The sequence below is a fragment of the Musca autumnalis genome, unplaced genomic scaffold, assembly GCF_047663935.1.
Source record: "Musca autumnalis isolate F117 unplaced genomic scaffold, ASM4766393v1 scaffold_2, whole genome shotgun sequence".
NCBI classification, from domain to species: domain Eukaryota; kingdom Metazoa; phylum Arthropoda; class Insecta; order Diptera; family Muscidae; genus Musca; species Musca autumnalis.
In genome coordinates, this window is record NW_027411755.1 from 31,684,379 (window position 1) to 31,704,393 (window position 20,015).

Below are 20,015 nucleotides of genomic sequence, written 5' to 3' on the forward strand. Positions count from 1 at the left end.
AATTCTAAATCAGCTTTATTTGCGCTCATGCTCCCACTGAAGACAAGGACGAACAGACCAAATATATATTTTACGAGCGCTTAGAAGAAACATATGACATTAAAATCATTTTAGGCAATTTTAATGCCAAAGTTGGAAAGGAGAATATCTTTGGCCCAACAGTCGGGAAATTCAGTCTCCACAGTGAAACATCTGACAATGGTATGAGGCTGATAGACTTTGCAGCTGCAAAAAACATGGTAGTTAGCAGTACCAGATTTAATCATCTCGATATTCATAAGGGCACCTGGCTATCTCCAGATCAAAGAACAAGTAATCAAATTGATCATGTTGTAATAGATAGAAGACATTCATCCAGCGTGTTGGATGTACGATCGTTCCGAGGCGCAAACATTGATTCGGACCACTACCTTGTTGCAGCAAAGGTACGTACCCGTCTAAACGTTGCAAATAAAGCACGAACAGACTCAACGCGGAAGTTGGACATCGATAGGCTGCAAACACAGCAGATAGCCACAGCATATTCCACTCAACTAGCCCAATTGCTTAACGCGAGCACTCCTTGTCCCGATAACATAACAACACAATGGCAACATATTGCCCACTCCATGCAAACAGCCGCAAAATCCATACTTGGATTCCAGAGACCTCCACAAAGGAATTCATGGTATGACCAGGAGTGTCGTGCTGCTACCGAAGAGAAAAATGCGGCATATAGAGCTACTTTACAATCAGTAGCAACGCGTAGCGCGCGAGAGAGATATCGGGAGAAAAGCAGAGAAGAGAAACGTCTTTTCCGCAAGAAAAAAAGAGAAATGGAAAAGCGGGAGTGTGAAAAAATCGAGATGTACAGGAGCCAGAATGAAGTCCGAAAATTCTACCAAAGAGTGAAACATCAAACAGATGGCTTTGGTGCAGGCACATCCTCCTGTAGAGACCAGCAAGGTAATCTGGTAACAGATACAGATAGCGTGCTCAGGATATGGAAGGAACATTTCTCCAATCTGCTGGTATCCAATAGTAGCGAAGACGATGATATCACAGATCCAATCCCAGAAGATGGTATAGAATGTATACCGCCCGGCCAAGATGAAGTAAAAACAGCAATCAACCGGCTGAAGAATAATAAAGCAGCAGGAGCCGATGGCTTACCAGCCGAGCTGTTTAAAACCGGAGGCGACGCGCTGATAAGGTGTATGCATCAGATAGTTAGCACCATCTGGCAGGAAGAACGCGTACCCGACGATTGGAACCTGAGCATCCTATGTCCCGTCCACAAGAAAGGAGATAAGACTGTATGCTCAAACTATAGGGGCATAAGTCTTCTCCCTATCAGTGATGCCAGATTTGCCGATTTATCGGCATTTTGCCGATTTTTAGTCCGCAAAAATAGAAATGCCGATTTGCCGATTTTTACCCCTAAAATGCCGATTTTTAGTTAAGGCAGCTTGTTCACATAAAATTTCCGTTTTGTATGAATATTGTGGTTGCTAGAACTAATTTGGTACAATAACAAAGACAACAATATCGTCAAGACTAGTTTTATTAATAATAATAAAATTTGTTTAAATTTGTTTAAAGATAAAAACGTAGAGTTGCTAGAATTTTGGAAAACAGTGTGTGAATTAATATGTGCAAATTCTGAACCATTATTTCCTATTTTGTCCAATTTATTAAACATATTTTAGTCTTGCCACATTCTTCAGCAAATGTGGAAAGAGTTTCTAGCCAAGTAAATTTAAATAAAAACAAGTGCCGAAATCGATTAGTTAGGGACTCGATGGATGGAATTCTCTTTACTAAAGACTACTTAAAATTAAATAAGTCTAAGGGCCATTATTATATGTGTTCTTTTACTATATGATGGATTTGAAAATTCAAAATAAACTAAATGGAGACATTAAAAATATAATTTTTACATTGAAAGTGAATGCCAAGAAGCTCCTCCTTGAAATTCAATCATTACTTTCAACTTTAAGTTACCTGGAATGCTATAAATCTGTTCGGTAAATCCAAACTATAATAAAAGAAGACTTATAATAATATTGTCATTAAAAATGATTTGTTACGAATACTTATTACAGAAATTGAATTTAATTGTAAACCAAAATTTCAAAATTCCAATACAACTAGTAAGAACGTGTCAGTCGGCTTTGCTGACAGAGGTATACCCTCAGCCTATGTGAATTGAAACTTTCTTCTTCGGACAGATCGAATGTTTTTAAGGTCTTTTCAGAATTTTGTGGCCATTTTTAGACATTGAACTTGCCGAAAAATGTGGATTAAAATTAAAATTCAAAAGTGTTGTGCAGTTGGTACTTAAAGGAATGGACCGACATGAGAGTTATATATTTTCGATAGATATCGCGCCCAATAGTCATTTCAGTGGGTCATCGTATAACTTTTGGAATCGGTTGATCAGTTCGAGAATTATCGTGCTCTACAACCGCTACATTTGGTGCCATAGGGGTTTTTACACCTCTCGGGCTATATTCTCATGAAGTATGGACATTAGGGCTATAACCAAAAAAATACCACCACATAGTCGTGTAGAGCATGGAAAACTATTATGAAATACGGCGTTAATTTTTCTCTATCGCGAAAAAAGTTTCCGCACCAAATGCATTGAAGTTCAGTAATGCATTTTTTAATTTTAGCTGTTATGACAACATATTTGCTTTTTATTAAATTTTTTATTTTTTTGTAATCTAATTTAAAATCATTACCGAAGCGTTCTGGACCAATTTTTTCTCAATTCGCGCCATTTCGGAGCATTTTAGGAATTTTTGACACTATTGCAATTTTTGTTTTTTCTTTATAAACTCGTGAATTTTATGTTTATATTTATTGTACCTACCGGACAAAAGAATATGGGGTCATTTGCAACGAAGTCGCTAAAGTTACAGGCTGTTTTTGTTGACTTTGCCTGTGAGAATCGGATATGTTTTTTACAAAAATACAACACCAGTACCACTTGGGGAATTTTGTCCTAATAATGAAAACGCGTTTCTAAGATCGATTCGGTGAAAAAAGTTTCCGCACCGGCCGTGATTACTAAAACCCTTTTGATATTTTTTCTACTTAAAATTTTAAATTTGCTTTGTTTGAATAAATATTTATAGAAAAAAATACAATTCTCACAGTCAAAGACAACAAAAACAGCCTGTTACTCTTATGTTACACGCTAAAACTTTCATACGAAACTTTCCCATTATTTTGGCGTTCATAGATCGAGTTCTATACAAAAGTAATTTTATGAAATTACTGTAATGGGGAACTCGACCTAAGAACGCCAAAATAATGGGAAAGTTTCGTATGAAAGTTTCAGCGTGTGGCTTAAGAGTAACTTTCGCGAATTAGTTGCAAATGACTCCATATTCTCTTGTCCCATAGGTTAAAAAAATATAAACATAAAATTCACGAGTTTATAAAGAAAACCCAAAAATTGCAATAGTGTCAAAAAATCCTAATATGGTCCGCAATGGCGCGATTTTAGAACAAATTGGTCCAGAACGCTTTGATAATGATTTTAAATTAGATTATAAAAAAATAAAAATTTTAATGAAAAGCAAATATGTTGTTATGACAGATAAAATTAAAAAATGCATTACAGAACTTCAATGCATTTGGTGCGGAAACTTTTTTCGCGGTAGAGAAAAATTGACACCGTATTTCATAATAGTTTTTCATGCTCTACACGGCTATGTGGTGGTATTTTTGATATTTGCAAAAAAGTGCAAAAAATTATATCCCTAATGGACATGCCCCTGAAAAAGCTTTTACCGTCATAATGGAGGCAGCGTATACAAATTGTTGCAACAAAAACCAAAGCGATTCGGGAGCAGGCCCTAAACTGAACTTATCCGTAATTTTGTGTGGAAGGTTCCCGAAGGAGTGGACGGATTGAGTGCTTATTGGAACCTCATCTAAGTCTCGTAGACATTTCACGATGTGCAAAGTATGGACCAAATAGGTTACTCCCTTCAAGGGTTATCGTACGCACAAATTTTCCGAACATTTTCGAACTTTTGTGGGATAGGTACCTGAAGAAGTTGACAGATAATGCCCATCTTCGAACTTAAACTAAGATTTTTACAAAATATTACGAAAGCCAAACTTTGGAAAAAATCGGCTCATCCACCAGTCAGCCAGACAGATTGTCTGAAACACATTTCGTCCAAACATACTTGGGGTCTAAAACTATTATTTCGATCAGGCACATTTTGCCCGTATGAAAGTTTATATACCCTCGTTAGCATAAATGAGGGTATAAAAACAATCACCTTATTAATTATCCTCTTAAGACAATATTTGCATACGTTTTTTTTAGCTTGACTAAATTGAAAATATATTGATCTCATATATACACGTACTTATAAATATATACTACATATGTATATGGTAAAACCATTTATTTTCATACATATTTTGAATTATTGCCCTGGTTTATGAATTGTTAATTGTTTTGTTGTACTTAAAATGTTATTTTTATACCCCATACCACAATGTGGAAAAGGATATTATAAGTTTGTTTTGGTAAAAATTCATGTAACACCGCGAAATATTCGTCGGAGACCCCCAATGTGGTATACCAATCTTCATATCTCGACGAGATAAAGCGATTTTGAGATGTGTGTCCGTCCGTCCGTCTGTCCATTATAAATTGTAAACACGCTCCCGGCCGCAATTATGGACCGATCGTCACGAAATTTTGTATGGAGGTCGGGTTCAGATCAGAATAGATCCCTATTCTTATTGGTGATGATAGTAAAATATTTAGCGGGTGAAATGGACCAAAAACATAATATTTATCCAATTTTCTAGCGGCTCTGTAGGTCTCAATAATAGTCCGATCAACGCGTAATTTTAAATAAGGTAAGAGTATATCACAAAGGAGAAGCTTGCAATTTGAGATGGCGATCGGATAATATAATGGACCAAAACTTTTGTGTGAAAATTGTGAAAATTTTTAATATACAGCTTATATCTTAATTCCTGGAAGTGACATTCCGGACAAGTGAGATATACTTGAAAGTGGAACGCTTGACCTTTCAATTGATGTCAATTATGTTGGTGTGCATGATCAGATAACAGAGTTACAGCCTAATATATTATGTTATTTGTTTGTAGTGTAATAATAAACTCGCTAGAAGTCGCAATTATACATCAATAGTCACGAAATTTTGCACCGGGTAAGAGTATAGGTTGAAAAAGATGCCTACAATTTTGAATGATGATCTGATATTCTTTAGCGGGTGAATGGACCATTACTTTTGTATGAAAAATATAAAAATTTTATTTTTGGTCGATATTTTAATTCCTTGGAACATATATATATTTCGCAAAGTAGCCTACATATGGGAAAAAACTACTGACCTTTCCTCTCATGTAAATTGCAATAAAGTGTTTGCTAGATAACGGGGCTACTGCCTAATATATAATGGGTTCTGTGTAGAGAACCACATTTTTATCCCATGCTACATATGGTCTCTCCAAAAGTTTATGTAACACCACGAAATATTCGTCCTAGACCCCTTATTTGGTTTGCCAAAATTCATATCTCGACGAGATAAAGCGATTTAGCGATGTGTGTCCGTCCATTAAAAATTGTAAACAAGCTTAAGGCCGCAATTATGGACCGATTGTAACGAATTTTTTATCGAGGTTGGGTTCGGGCCAGAATAGAAATGATTAGTTTTTGCTGATGATCGTGAAATGTTCAGGCAATGAAATGGACCAAAAACAAAATTTTAACCAATTTTGTAGCGGCTCTATAGGTCAAAATAATAACCCCCAAAATTTTAAACAAAGTTTGAGTTTATGATGAAGAAGAATCGTACAAACCAACGTGAAGATCAGATAATACTTAGCGGGTTAAATGGACTGAAACTTTTGTGTGAAATTGGTAAAAATTTCAATAACGTAGGGGTAAACAACGGAAGTAGTAGTACTACATAAGTGGGTTTCATTACATTTTAGTTTGTGTGAACAAAATCTTCCTTTCTTGCTACAAAAATGTCTTTGTCATGCTAGATAAATTTTTGGTTTTGGTCATAAGTATTATACATTACATCTCTGATATTTGATAATTAAATTTTCACAATCATTGAAAAGAAGTTCCGTGGAGAGCAATTGTCCAGGGATAGTGGTATAGGGTATCCCATGGTCGGCTCCGTCCGACTATAGACTTTTCTTACTTGTTTAAACTTATGCTTATTAAATAAAGCGATAATTTGAACTGAAATAAATGTTTTTTAATTTGCCGATTTTTTGCCGATTTTGAAAATTTGTTGCCGATTTTGGCACCCGAAAAGTGCCGATTTTCGACCAAACTTATCTGGCATCCCTGCTCCCTATTGCCTATAAGATAGTGTCAGGGATATTGTGTGAACGACTAAAGCCAATGGTCAACGAAATAATTGGACCATACCAATGTGGCTTTAGACCTGGCAAGTCCACCATTGACCAGATATTTACCCTGCGGCAAATCCTAGAGAAGACCCAAGAGATGCAGATCGACATATTTCACCTTTTTGTCTATTATAAAGCAGCATTCGACAGTCCCCTCCGATCAAAGGTATTCCACGCAATGTCTGAATTTGGTATACCCGCAAAGCTCATCCGGCTTTGTAAGATGACTTTAACTGATACTAGGTCCTTAGTTAAAATTGGAAAGAACCTCTCCGAAGAATTTTGTACCAAAAGAGGTTTCAGACAAGGAGACAGCCTTTCGTGTGACCTATTCAACATTTTGCTGGAAAAGGTAATACGAGATGCAAATGTCAAAAGAAATGGCACAATTTACACCCATAGCCACATGTTACTTGCCTATGCTTATGACATAGACATCATGGGACGATCAGTAAAGGAAGTAACTGATACCTTTAGGAAGGTCGAAGCAGAATCTGCGAAAGTGGGTCTGGCGGTAAACGGCGAAAAGACCAAATTGATGGTGTCGACGCGCAAAGCGTCCATAGAGCTCGGACCAACTGTGGAAGTTGGTACCTACAATTTTGAGGTAGTTAAAGACTTCGTCTACCTCGGCACTGCCATAAACACAACAAACAACATCAGTTGTGAAATAAGAAGAAGAATTGTATTGGCCAACAGATGCTACAATGGTCTAAATAAGCAATTTAAAAACAAAGCCACATCTCGTCAAACAAAAATAACACTATACAAAACGCTGATACTACCCGTGTTAATGTATAGCTCCGAAGCATGGGTACTTGCGCAAGCAGATAAGGCAGTGCTTGGTGTGTTTGAGAGGAAAATTCTTCGAAAGATCTACGGGCCGATTTGCGTTTACGGTGAATATCGACGTCGTATGAACCACGAGCTATATAAGATATACAAAGACATGAATATAGTTAAACGTATCGAGATGCAACGATTGCGTTGGCTAGGCTATATAACCCGCTAAAAAGGCGTATGAATACATGCCCCATGGCGGTGCACGCAGAATCGGCAGGCCTAAGCTTCGATGGAGCAAACAAGTGGATGAAGAAATGGAAAGGCGCGGTATTCCAAAAAGTCGAGCGAAAAACAGAGAGGAATGGAGATCTTTTCTTAGTTCGGTCTATGGAACAAATGTTCTGTAATGGGCCAACTAAGTAAGTAAGTTCTTCTTTTAACAACTTTCGTCTAGAACTAAATTTCATGTTACTTTCATGCATCAACTCGAAAAAAGAACAAAACAAATTTATTCAAAAAAAATGTGGGTGTTTTGTTGGCAAACTTGATGTATATATTTTGTTGATATATATTGCAAATACATATTTCATTTATTCGGCGACTTATATTGAAATTTAATGGAGAACATTTTTGTCTTTGACGTCTTCTATCTAGAATGAAGTTTTGTGGGACAAAACTTAATAAACTCAGATAAAGTACAACATTATCTCAAAAACGTGATTTTACTTTTGGCAGCTTCCTGGCGTTTAGGTACGATTTAGAGTTTTGGTGTATTCGGGGACCTATAGTAACATTTTATGACAAATCATTTTGTGCAATATTTTAATTTGATACGATTTAATTTTAAAGGAGTTTTTAAACTTTTTTGAAAAAATGGACCAAAAAGACCCCTTTAGGGTTAATTTCTTCATAGAAAGATACCCCGCATTGTTGTCAGTAATATTGCCAAAGACATTTCATACCTAAAATGCAAGGATTCCAAGGAATCTGATGTCGAATATTTCAAAACCTGTAGAAATGGGCGGAACTTGCCACGCCTATTCAGGTTACTTCCCGACGTAAACTTTCAAAACGCCGATAAACGTGTCTTCTTTTTTTCGGTTCTCTTTCATAATCTGGACGAATTATCTTGTAATTATTTTTGATGAATTCTCCGCAGCACTTCATTGTTCGATACAAACTTGGTCCATGGTATTTTTAGAATTCGTCTGTATGTCCACATCACGAAAGCTTCAAGTTTTGTTCAAAATTGTCTCGTATTTTATAAAAGCTTCTCTCGCTATTTCGATTCTGTTTCTTATTTCATTAGAAATGTTGCACTTGTCATTTATTGTGGCACCGAGGTATTTAAAACTATGTATGTACTCTTTCTACGTAGATATCTCTTTAATTTTGATTGGCGTTTGATTACCCATATCGTTGACAAAGGTCATATTTTTAGTATTTTTTAGGTTTAAACGATTTAGCATGAAAACGGCATCCCCTATCGAAATTGGACTAAAGAACATTTTGTAGCTGTGAACATTCTCTACAAGATTGGACATCATGTTTTTTTTGGTTTTTTCCATAGATGAACAATGAAGTTTCAGCACTTTGAAAGATTCCCAGCAAAATGTTCGATGCCAAAGATGTCATTCTATCATGGGTGAAAGTGATCTGGCATGTCATCTTTTTAGCATCTTCATCGATGAATTTTATATGAGCCTGGACCCCAAAAGATGCTATTTTTTGATCCAAAGCATGTCATTTCCACCAATGATTTTACATGTCATTTTCACCAATGCTTTGGCATGTCATTTCCACTAATGCTTTGGAATGTTATTTTCAGCAACCATTTGCAATGACATTAACATTACGACGAGAGTTTTAACAACGTTGGTTGTGATTTCGAGTCTCCGAAGTGTAAATAATTAATCTTATATATTTAGAACAAGTGAGCAAAGGCGATAGTCGGGACGGGGCCGACCATGTGTTACCCTACACCACTACCCCTGTGCATAAGCTTTTCACTGGTAAACATTTCTTTTAGGGAATATAATCCGAATACCATCAAACATAATATGCCTCTTTCTCTCGAGACCCATAAGCAACCAAAATTTCGTGACCATCCGATCAAAATTGCGACCTGTAGCGTGATTGCAAAAAATGGAAGAATTACCGACTATTGTGGTATCTCCCTTGTTTGGCCACCTTCGCCAACCTACTTTACACCAATTTAAAGGTAATATTTTATTCTTCTATTGACAGGCTTTGCCGTTGGAATACCCCCACTATAAGCCTATATATTCACAAAGAATAAAACTTTGAATTTATCTCAACATGAATTTTCCCCATTCCGACCCCTAAATATTATCTGACAATCAATAGGCTTCTTCCTCTGTGGGGCCCGCATCTACCCCCAAAATCTCGTGACTGTCCGATAAAAATTCCAACCGGTAGCGTAATTACAAAAAATGAAAAAATTGGATATGTTACTGACTTTTGTGATATCTCGGTTGTTTGCCCACTTACGCCAACATACTTTGCATCAATATAAAAGAGATCTTTTTGTTCTACCATTGGCGGGCTTTCTTTTTGGAATACTCCTACCAGAATCGGAGATATTCGCATAAGAAAAAAACGTTGACTTTTCTCCACATAAGCTTTTTGCTTATTCCGACTCCTGAATATAATCCGACCATCACCAAACTTAATAGGCTTCTTCCTCTGTGAGACTTGCTCAACTCCCGAAAAATTCGTGACGATCCGATCAAAATTGCGACCTGTAGCGTGATTACAAAAAAATCGGAAAATGGGATGCATTACCGACTATTGCGATATATCTGTTGTTTGACCACCTACAACAGCCTACTTTACATCGTTGTAAAGGTGATATTTTCTACTTTCCTTGCCAGGTTTTGCTTTTGATATACCTATTAAAGAAACAGAGCTATTGGCATTGGCTTTGAAATAAAACGTTGACCTTTTCTCCAAATAAGTTTTTGCCCATTCCGACCCCTGAATATTATCCGGCCATCATCAAAATCAATAGGCTTCTTCCTCTGTGGGACCCCCATTAACTCTCAAAATTTCGTGACGATCCGATCGAAAATGCGACCTGTAGCGCGATTTTGAAAAAAAAATTGAAAAATGGGATGTATAACCGACTATTCCTATATCTCCGTTATTTGGCCACCTACGCCAACCTGCTTTGAATCATTGTAAAGGTGGGTATTCTTCTTTCATAGTCAGGCTTTGCTTTTGGTAATCCCCAACCAAAGCTGTGATATTCGTCATTATAACTCAAATCTTACTACTTGTATGTAAGTCAAGCTTAATCTCATATTTGTTGTTTTCAAATTTAAAAACAACAACTTTAAAGTGGGATGTAGTTAAAAGAGATTATTTTAGGGGATGGCAGAGAAGACTAGTTTCGTCCAACGCCACTTGGACTCATCAGTTCTCTTAGTTCTTTGTATTGAAACAAAGAACCCTTCCCCAATTTTATGACGACTCGAGCTCAAGAATAAGTGTGACTGATGAATTCGTTTAAATGCGAATTCAACCGAAACACCTAAAAACTCTCGTAGCCGCATATGTAAACCAAATTAACTCAAATCGCAAAAATAAAAAGTTGGGCGGTATTAGCGACTATTGCGATTTCTTCGTTGATTGACCACCTACGACAACCTACTATATCGTTGTAAAGGTAATATTTTCTACTTTCATTATCAGGTTTTGCTTTTCATATACCCATTATAGATGCGGAGATATTTGCTTTGAAATAAAATATTGACTTTTTCCCCAAATAAGTTTTTTGCCCATTCCGACCCCTGAATATTATCCGACCATCACCAAAATACGCCAATACGCTTCTTCCCCTCCGGGACCCTCATCAACACCCAAAATTTGGTGACGATCTGATCAAAATTGCGACCTGTAGCGTGATTACAAGGTTTAGATGGACAGACGGACGGACTGACGGACGGACACACATAGCCAGATCGACTCAGCTCGTCGAGACATTCATTTTGGTATATGTAAGTATGGGTCTACGACCATTATTTTGATGCGTTACAAAATTTTTGGCCAAAACCAACTTATAATACCCAGCCCACATAGTGGTGTAGGGTATAAAAATGTGTATAAATAAAAACACAAAATTAATCTCTATTGGACCGATGGAATGGGTTCAAATGCTGATGAAAAGATCGGATCTTTCACGACTTCCTTTGCATGGGTTCAAATGCTGATGGAAAGATCCGATCTTTCACGACTTCCTTTGCATTGGTTCAAATGCTAATGAAAAGATCGGATCTTTCAAGACTTCGTTTGAACCAATGCACAAGATGCCATGAAATCACGTCATCGCATGGAACCCCTTCCTTCAAATTTTGCTGGGTGACGTAGGGGATGGAAGATACCAAGCAACGGTCCTGACTGGTTTTAACATGGCAAAGCCCAGGATTTATCTTGGTCCCTCTTTCATCTCAAGTGGACACTGACCTCCCCGTGGTGTCACCTGGGGAACTGCCTTTAACACCCGTTAAAGGTAGTGAGCTAACATGTGCCGCGCGTTCACCCATAAGAACGTTAAAAACTTGGGTTTGGGCGTCGGGTTAGTAACCCTCCCCTACTATGAAAAAACAAAAGAAAAGAAGAACAAATCCCTCTAAAGTTGACGAACCCCGCAAACGTTTTAAGGACCATGATCTGCGAATCTGCACCTGGAATGTTCGCACTCTTTATAGAGAAGGTGCAGTCTTCGCATTGGCAGACGTACTTGAAAAGTACAAGGCCGACATTACTGTCATACAGGAAATACGATGGAACGGGAAAGGCGTCACAACAACACCTAAAGGTGACGCACTGTATTATAGCTGCCATGACGTAAAGCATGAGTTTGGTTGCGGATTCGTAGTTAGTCGGAGACTAAAACATCTGGTATCCAACTTCACCCCAGTGAATGAAAGAATTGCTGCAATTCGAATAAAAGCTAAATTCTAAATCAGCTTTATTTGCGCTCATGCTCCCACTGAAGACAAGGACGAACAGACCAAAGATATATTTTACGAGCGCTTAGAAGAAACATATGACCGTTGCCCTGCCCATGACATTAAAATTATTCTAGGCGATTTTAATGCCAAAATTGGAAAGGAGAATATCTTTGGCCCAACAGTCGGGAAATTCAGTCTCCACAGTGAAACGTCTGACAGTGGTATGAGGCTGATAGACTTTGCAGCTGCAAAAAACATGGTAGTTAGCAGTACCAGATTTAAATATCTCGATATTCATAAGGGCACCTGGCTGTCTCCAGATCAGAAAACAAGAAATCAAATTGGATAGCGTGTTGGATGTACGATCGTTCCGAGGCGCAAACATTGATTCGGACCACTACCTTGTTGCAGCAAAGGTACGCACCCGCTTAAACGTAGCAAACAAAGTACGAACAGACACAACACGAGAGTTAGACATCGGTAAGCTGCAATCACAACAGATAGCCACAGCATATTCCACTCAACTAGCCCAATCGCTTAAACAAAGCACTCCTCATCCGGATAATATATCAGAGCAATGGCAAAGTATTGCCCACTCCATGCAAACAGCCGCAAAATCCATACTTGGATACCAGAGACCCACCAAGGAATCCATGGAGAAAAATGCGGTATATAGGGCTACTTTACAATCCGTAGCAACGCGTAGCGCACGAGGGAGGTATCGGGAGAAAACGAGAGAGGAGAAACATCTTTTCCGCAGGAAAAAGAGAGAGATGGAAAAGTGGGAGTGAGAACAAATCGAGATGTACAGGAGACAGAATGAAGTCCGAAAATTATACCAAAGAGTCAAGTATCAAACTGATGGCTTTGGTACGGGCACCTCCTCCTGTAGAGAGCAGCAAGGTAATTTTGTAACTTATACAGATAGTGTGCTCAGGATATGGAAAGAGCATTTTTCAAACCTGTTGGTATCCAGTGAAGTCGACGAAGATACCACAGTCCCAATCCCAGAAGATGGTATTGAATGTATACCGCCCAGCCAAGATGAGGTAAAGGCAGCAATAAATCGGCTGAAGAATAATAAGGCAGCAGGAGCCGATGGCTTACCAGCCGAGCTGTTCAAAACCGGAGGCGACACGCTGATCAGGTGTATTCATCAGCTAGTTAGCACTAGGGATAGGTAAGTCGACTTTCGATTAATCGATTAGTCGACTTTTTGCAGTTAAAAGTCTAAAGATCAGGGTCGACTTTTGGCTGGAGGGAAAATCGCATAGTCGATTAACTTGTGATCGATTTTCGAGTTTGCCCATTGATTGCTGACTTGGCGGTTTTACAGTTTCGGCGGTTTTACATTTTCAAAAGAAAACTCGAAAATCGACGAATAATCGATCATAATCGATTTTCTGCGGTTATGAAAAAGTCGAAAGTCGAGTTTTATGATACGTGAAATAGTCGCCAGACCGAAAAATCGCATTTTTAGTTTTAGACCAAAATCGAAAAGTCGAAAAATCGATTATTGCTTTCCATTACCTACCCCTAGTTAGCACCATCTGGCAGGAAGAACGAATACCCGACGATTGGAACCTGAGTATCCTGTGCCCCGTCCAAAAGAAGGGAGATAAGACTGTATGCTCTAACTATAGGGGCATAAGTCTACTCCCTATTGCCTACAAGATCGTGTCAGGGATATTGTGCGAACGACTAAACCCTATGGTCAACGAGATAATTGGACCATACCAATGCGGCTTTAGACCTGGCAAGTCCACCATTGACCAGATATTTATCCTGCGGCAAATCCTGGAGAGGACCCAAGAGATGCAGATCGACACCTACCACCTTTTTGTCGATTATAAAGCAGCCTTCGACAACCCGCTGCGTTCAAAGGTATTCCACGCCATGTCTGAATTTGGTATCCCGCAAAGGTCATCCGGCTTTGTAAAATGACTTTAACTGACACGAGCTCCTCAGTTAAAATGAGAAAGAACCTCTCCGAAGAGTTTGGTACCAAAAGAGGTTTCAGACAAGGAGACAGCCTTTCGTGTGATCTCTTCAACATCCTGCTGGAAAAGGTTACACGAGAGGCAAACGTCAAAAGAAGTGGCACAATCTACACCAATAGTCACATGTTACTTGCTTATGCTGATGATATAGACATCATGGGCCGATCAGTAAAAGAAGTAACTGATACCTTTATGAAGGTCGAAGGAGAATCTGCTAAAGTGGGTCTGGCGGTAAACGGTGAGAAGACCAAGTTGATGGTGTCGACGCGCAATGCGTCCATTGAGCTCGGACCGACTGTGGAAGTTGGTTCCTATAATATTGAGGTAGTAAAAGACTTCGTCTACCTCGGCACCTCCGTAAACACAACAAACGACATCAGTTGTGAAATAAAAAGAAGAATTGTATTGGCCAACAGATGCTACTTTGGCTTAAGTAAGCACTTTAAAAACAAAGCCACAACTCGTCAAACAAAAATAACGCCTTACAAAACACTGATACTACTTGTACGGATGTATGGTTCCGAAGCCTGGGTACTTGCGCAAGCAGATAAGGCAGTGCTTGGTGTGTTTGAGAGAAAAATTCTTCGAAAGATCTACGGACCGATATGCGTTGACTGTGAATATCGACGTCGCATGAACCACGAGCAGTATCTGCTATACAACGAAATCAATATAGTTAAACGTATAGAGATTCAGCGATTGCGTTGGCTAGGCCATATAATAAGAATGAGCGATGATGAACCCGCTAAAGAGGCGTATAAATTCGAGCCACATGGCGGTGCACACAGAATTGGCAGGCCAAAGAATAGAGGGCGCAAACAAGCGGATGAAGAGATGACAAGGCGCGGTATTCCAGAGTGCGAAGCAACAAATAGAGGAAAAGGGAGACCATTTCTTAGTTCGGCCTATGGAATAAATGTTATGTAATGGGCAAGCTAAGTAAGTAAACTTTGCACATTGTATTATTCCTTCCATATTTATAAAGGACTCGAATATGTACTATATCGGTCCACTCCTTCGGGTACCTCCCACACAAAATTCGGCTGAGGGTATATCTACGTCAGCACAGCTGACTGATACTTTCTTACTTGTTTTCATTAATATTAATGTTATAATTATATTTTCTTCATCACGATTGCTACTATTTTTCTCTCAACTGTAACATAAACATTGTTTGTGCTCATTCAATAGTAACGACTTTCTGGTCAGTTGAGTAGAATTCTTGTTGCACAAATAAGTGGATAGTTGAATGTTTCGACGATCGATGAGCCAGCCGGTCGGTCGGTCATTCATGTTTGTTGCCAATCAATATGAATGACCGCTCTTCAAGTGGACACACTTTCAATCTTAAGTAATTATCCTCTACGTGTTGTTATCGTTGTAATTTGTCATCCATCATGCCCCTAACGACCGGTTAATGTGAAAGAAAAGAAAAACCAATCAGAATATTATCGTTCTATTTAAAGAAACCGGAATCAATGGATGCATGGCAGCATATAAAGTACGGACTATTTACAAAAAAAGGCTATTGTAGATAACTTTAATTACAAATTGTGTAATAAATCATGGTAAAATATATTTTTTTATCTCTTCTTTTTAAAAGGACAACAAACAGAAACCTCAGCCTTTCCTGGCGAAGATTAATAAAAGTGGCCCAAGAATTCCCATCAATGTTTTAGTATGTGTGTATGTATGTGTGAAGAAAACAACAACCACATGATGTTTATTGTTTGTTTTCATTCACTTACACCTGAGCAGCCGAGATCACCCATATACGTTAACGTGACTGCAACAACAACATATTTTTTATACCCTCCACCATAGTATGGAGGGTATATTAAGTTTGTCATTCCGTTTGTAACACATCGAACTAATCATTTGCGACCCTATAAAGTATATATATTCTTGATCAGGATAAAATTCCAAGACGATCTAGCCATGTCCGTCTGTCCGTCTGTTGTAATCACTCTAGCGTCCGCAATAATTGAGATAGAGTGCTGAAATTTTGCACCCGGGGGCTTTTTACCATAGGCAGGTCAAGTTCGAAGATGGACTATATCGGTCCACTCTTTGGTATAGCCCCCATATAACGGTACCTCCGGATTTGCGGTATTTTGACGTTCTTCGCCACATTTGCAGACCGAATTAGCTATAATTTGGCACTTAGGGTTCCTAGTGATCAACAAACTTATTTCCCAAAGGATATGGGCATAGGTCCATGTTTTTGTATAGTCCCCATATAACGGTACCTCCCGATTTTCGGTATTTTGAGAATTTTAGCCACAATTTTTAACCGAACTATCTGCAATTTGACATTTGAGGTTCTCAGTGGTCATAAAACATCTCCACCAAACATCGTCAACATAGGTCTATGTTTTGGTATAGCCCCCATATATCGGTACCTCCCGATTTTCGGTATTTTGAGAATTTTAGCTACAATTTTAAACTGAACTAGCTGCAATTTGACATTTGAGGTTCTCAGTGGTCATGAAATATCTCCACGAAACATCGTCAACATAGGTCCATGTTTTGGTATAGCCCCCATATATCGGTACCTCCCGATTTTCGGTATTTTGAGAATTTTAGCCACAATTTGTAACTGAACTATCTGCAATTTGACATTTGAGGTTCTCAGTGGTCATGAAACATGTCTGCCAAACATCGTCAACATAGGTCCATGTTTTGGTATGGCCCCCTTATAACCGTACCTCCCGATTTTGGGTATTTTGAGCATTTTAGTTAAAATTTTTAACCGAACTAGCTGCAATTTGACATTTGAGGTTCTCAGTGGTCATGAAACATCTCCACGAAACATCGTCAACATAGGTCCATGTTTTGGTATAGCCCCCATATAACGGTATCTCCCGATTTTCGGTATTTTGAGAATTTTAGCCAGAATTTGTAACTGAACTATCTGCAATTTGACATTTGAGGTTCTCAGTGGTCATGAAACATGTCTACCAAACATCGTCAACATAGGTCCATGTTTTGGTATGGGCCCCCTTATAACCGTACCTCCCGATTTTGGGTATTTTGAGCATTTTAGTTACAATTTTTAACCGAACTAGCTGCAATTTGACATTTGAGGTTCTCAGTGGTCATGAAACATCTCCACGAAACATCGTCAACATAGGTCCATGTTTTGGTATAGCCGCCATATAACGGTATCTCCCGATTTTCGGTATTTTGAGAATTTTTGCTGCAATTTTGAACCGAACTAGATAAAATGATCGGTATTTTGAGAATTTTAGCTACAATTTTGTCTGTTCAAAAATAATCGTCAATATAGGTCCATGTTTTGGTATACCCCCCAGACCATTGCCACCGTGGTGCAATGGTCTGCACGCCCGCCTTGCACGCAGAAGGTCGGCGGTTCGGTTCCTCGGCCAGGCAACATCAAACACTTTTTCAACGGTGGCAAAATACCCCTCAGTAATGTTGGCGACATTTCCTGAGTATTTCAGCCTTGAAAAACTTCTCCATAAGTGGTGTCTTAAGACACGCCGTTCGGACTCGGTGATAAACAGTAGGTCCCATATCATTGAGCTAAATATGAATCGGGGTGCACTCATTGATATGAGAGAAGTCTCCCTTGTCCCGTATGGGATGTTGTGAAACAATGTTTTTTTTTTGTCCATATAACTGTACCTCCCGATTTTCGGGAATTTTCAGTGGTCACGAAATTTCTTCACTAAAATTCGTCAACATGGGTCCATTTTTGAGGGTCTACATTGTTTTGATGAAACTACCCTCAGTTTGACTCTTGAAGTTCCCTGCAGCTATAAAACTTTTCCGCCAAAAATTTAAAGATAGGTTGACTCTTTGATATAGGTGGTACCTTTCACCTACCTGAACACATTTTTTGGATTAGATTAGATAACACTGTGCAACAAAATGGAGGTGAAAGTTTGGGGCACGGAAAATTCCTCTTGGGAAAGAAAGGCCTTGGTGAGTATATTATGAACCCCGAAGGACAGATCCGCCGTGAGTCGAACTTCCGCGTTATGGCGTGATGAAATTTTTGTTAGAGACCCTGTGGGCCATCAGGAATTAGCGTTATATCTTTGTTCACTATTGCTTAAGTGCTCTACAAAAGCAACAAACAACGATATAATGCTAATTCATGATGGCTTACCGGGTCTCTCGCAAAAACTTCATCATGCCATAACGCGGAAGTTCGACTCACGGCGCATCTGTCCATCGGGGTTTTTAATATAAACACACCAAAGGCTTTCATCTCCAAAAGGAATTATCTCTGCCCCAACATTTGTGTTTACAGTGTAACTTAAGCAATAGTGGGAGGCAGTAGGAGTCTATCCATTATCGAAAAGTTGTGGAAGGAACCTAATTATTCCATTTTAATTAAGACTATTTTATGGTGGAGTGTATAAAAAGTTCGGCCCGGCCGAACTTAACGACTTTTTACTTGTTTTACTCTTCTTTTTAAAAGGACAACAAACAGAAACCTCTGCCTTTCCTGGCGAAGATTAATAAAAGTGGCCCAAGAATTTCCATCAATGTTTTAGTACAATGTTCGGCAAAAAGGGGCACACGTGCCCTTGATGAGAATAACAACAGAACAACCACCTCTCAGTCTTCGTTCAGAAGTCAAAGAAGAAGGTTCTGTTGTCGGTTGTTTCAATGATTTTTAATTTTAGCAATGCATTAACGCACACGCTGTTTGTGGAGAGAGCGAGAGAGAGTCGTATGCGTGAGGCCGCAAACAATGCATTTGTATTGGTGCCGATACCTGTTTTAGTATGTGTGTATGGATGTGTGAAGAAAACAACAACCACATGATGTTTATTGTTTGTTTTCATTCACTTACACCAGATTGAGGCAGAGAAATTTTTTGGATCTCCCTTGTGCTCTCAATTAGCGTAAATTTGTTGTTGCTCGCAACGTGTTAGCATCTACACAGGCTGTGAGCGATAACCAATTTACGCTCACTTAGAGCACATGGGCTCTCTTGTGAGTCACAATGCCTTCCCCTGACTTACACTGTAAGTGAGAGGGAAGCAAATGCAAAAACAACTCAGTGGGCGCCCTCACTATACTATCTTTGCAAAGAAGCGCGTCCCTGGGAATTACGAATATTCCCATGATGTTTTTTTCGCAACCAAAAATGGTATTGTCCTGATTGTATTTTCTTGTATGTACCGAAGAAAATCCATTGTTTTTTTTGTCGATATAGCACAGTAATGATTCATTAATTTCAATTGTCAAAATCTGCATGTCATATATTACCTAAATTATGATTATTATTGGAACCCTTTCTAATCATTCATTCATGTATATCCCCGTTTTAATTGATAACCGATTCATAGTGATTTTTCTGGACAAAAAAAAAAAAAAAAAACAATAATGCATTGCTTATTAATTGGTAATTTGAAAAAATGTGTTTAAATTATTGGTTTATAATGATAAGGTGGCATTTTGGATGCCCTAAACAATTGCCGATAAGATAAGACATTGACTGCCGAAAAATATTAAATTGGTCTATATCGGAAAAATATTTTAAAAAATATATTATAAGTTTTCAATTAGTCACATTCAATGCTGGACTTTAAAAAGAGGGGTTTTATTTTTTTTTTTTCATGGAGTCCAAGAGCCATATAGTGGTTTTTTTAAAGAATATTTTTTCATGGAATCCAAGAGCCATAAACGTGGATTTTTTAAAGAATATTTTTTCATAGAACCCAAGGGCCATTAACGTGTATTTTTTTAAGAAAAATTTTGATGGAGCCTAAGAGCCATCAACCTGGGTGTTTAAAAAAAAAAATATTTTTTAATGGAGCCTAAACGCCATCAACGTGGATATTTTAAAGAATATTTTTTTAACGGA